Raw genomic sequence first — 2,953 nt, forward strand, 5'->3', positions numbered from 1 at the left:
TTATTAAAAGAGCGTCTCACTGAAAAAAACATTATATAGTTGTTGTATTATCAATGACTACAGTATGGTAACTGATGGCTAGCACATATAATTAGATTGTTTGAAAGGCATTTGCTTTGCACAAGCTTTTGTCAAAAAACTTACTTGTTGAGTTAGGTGGGTAGATTGTATCTACTTGTTTTTCAGTAGTGATATCTACTCATTTACTCATCAGCAATTGAGCATTTATAAAAACAATCTTAAAAAATCTGTTGTTAGTAACAGCATTTAAATAAAATTGTCAGAAAATTCTTAGTAATTTTTTTATTTTGTGACTATTGTTTTATTTATTTCTATAAAGATTTATGAACTTGTGAAATGCTGAGAGCATTCAAACACTATTTTATTCTAAAAGATAAAGCCAAGTGCAGTTCTTTAAAAGTTTTCAATGATATTTCTGGTTAATTTTCAGTCTTAATTTTATATTATGAGCAAAAAAGAGAGTAGAAATCTGACAGATATACAACCTTACTACAGTCAACACCCATTTTTTGTAATTTATTAAAACATAGTTTGGAGACTCCTAACTCTAATAGATACCTTTTAGATTTGTTTATAAACATTAATTAAATTATAATGTAAAGTATTAGCATAAATAACCTTTGAACTTATGCTTGTTGGTACAAAAATCAGTTAAAATTGTTTAATTCTTATTAATTTTGCTATATTTTTTGTTGCTTATCATATGATACTATATATATATTACTATATTGCAGAAATCATTAGTTTTTTCAAAAAATTAACTTATGAAAAGCTGCAATCACGTTGTCAGTAGTGGTCTTTTGTCTAATTTACTGACTGATTTTTATATTGTTAGTACAAAAGGATAACGACTTAACAACTAAACATAAAAGCATCCACCTAACACGATTTTGTTTAAGCTAATAAAACATAGTTTGGAGAATCTTAACTCAATCAGGCAAACTTTGGACCATGAAAACTTTGAACCCCACAAAATTTTGAACCATGAAAAAATTTGCCAGGTAATAGTTGTTGACAAGCTATTTACTGTTATATATTATGGTAAGCAGTCTAAATATTTACCTTGATAAAGTATCTTTAGCAAATAAACAACTAGAGATAGCCATCACAATCAGTTGCAATCCTGAAATTATTCTCTAACTATGTAATGTTTGTTTGCGCAATTCTACAGCTCATCTTGTTTACTTCCTCATATTCTCAAGCCGGTAGATTTCCATTCACAAAAACCTGGAGTGTCACAAACCAAATCCTGTTTATTAAATATTGCCTCAACAGATAAAGAAAAATTGTGACACTTTACATTATCATACATACTCATCACCTAGCATGTGACTGCTCTGATCTGTTTAGCAAAAATCAAGACTTCCCGAAACATTTAAACTATTTTAAACATTTTTGTTTTTCATTATTTTTAGGATTCTGTGAGTCTATTTAAAGTAAACCACTTTCTACAACCTGCAGTGGTTGATCAGAAGTTTTAGTTTATTTAGTATTATCTATATTTTAATTAACCTCTAAGCAAAAGATAACCACCTTATATGCAATATTAATGTTAAATTATGTGTTTCAGAAGCGCAGATAAAACACGTGCTAGAAACCATCGCCATGCCGTAGAAGCAGTAGATAGTGTAGATTACCATTTTCAGAGTTCCAATGTATTTGAAAAATCAGATATCAATACATTCCGATTAGGATTAAATGTGTATGTATAAAACATTTAAATAGCATCAGTGTTCAAGGTAATACTATCAGAATTCTCTAGTTAAACAGTGTAAAGTCTGAGATATACTTCTAAATTGTAACAAAAACACATAATGAGCAAGAAATCAGCACCCTTTCCTCTGGTCAATTGTCTATTTCTATGACACATGGTATACAATATAAACATATATATAATTATACATAAAATATGACACTCGAAATTTGAGCATTTCCAAGGAAAGAGAGCAAATAATCGGTGATGCCATTGTGCTGGTCTCTGGGTAGGATATATGGATGGTGACAAACAGATAGATGTTTTTGCCTGTTGATTTGTTTAATTCATTTGATTGTGCCTTGTATACAGCAAACCAGAACAACCATGCATATAAACAAAAAAATCTGCAAAGAAATTGCCAAAATATACTGGTTGATTAGAAAAAAACAGGCGAAGGCATTTATTAAATTCAACATATGATATGTTATTAAAACTTACAATAGTTAGGATATATCCTCCAAATGCTAATAAGACTGTAAAGTGCCCCAATTAAAATACTTAGTATATAATAAAACCAGCTGCTGTTGGGTGTAGGTCAATCGGCCAGTAAAGATTGTATCCTAGAATAAAACAGTAAAGGCCATCTTAACACATGTATATAAAGACATTGATAAAAGTACAAAATTACATGATGAGCCACCAAACACTTGTAGTTAGAGTAGACAAATAATTTACTGTAAAATTAGATGTTCCTAATGATGTCTGTAGATAAGAGGTTGAAAACTTGCACACTTTAAAATAGTCCTAGAAAATGGCCTAGCAAACCAACCAGTGACCAGTGTTAAAAGCCAAAGTGTCAATAATAATGGGCCATTGTACTGCTGGTAGCATATCTGGAACAGCTATCAACAACTAAAATACAAGCTATCAGGCTAGCAGGCTTTTATTGTTGAGTGGAAAGATTAGAATACAAGCTTGATGAACAATTTTGTTGCTTCTCAGGAACCATGTGATTGTGTGTAATTCACACAAAGATGTTTCTGCCTTTTTGTCTCTCCGAAAAATTTTCAGATAATCAAATATTTTAATTGCATGCTGCATGATTCACAGCTCATAACTTTTAGCTAAACTAATGCAGGTACAATTCTTGTGGGCTGGCATTATCATGGTAAAAAATACGGATACTTTTGTTAATAAAAACTAAAACAAATGAAATGAACAGATATACTTTAGTCG

The sequence above is a fragment of the Watersipora subatra genome, chromosome 10 (genome assembly GCF_963576615.1).
Source record: "Watersipora subatra chromosome 10, tzWatSuba1.1, whole genome shotgun sequence".
Classification (NCBI taxonomy): Eukaryota; Metazoa; Bryozoa; class Gymnolaemata; order Cheilostomatida; family Watersiporidae; genus Watersipora; species Watersipora subatra.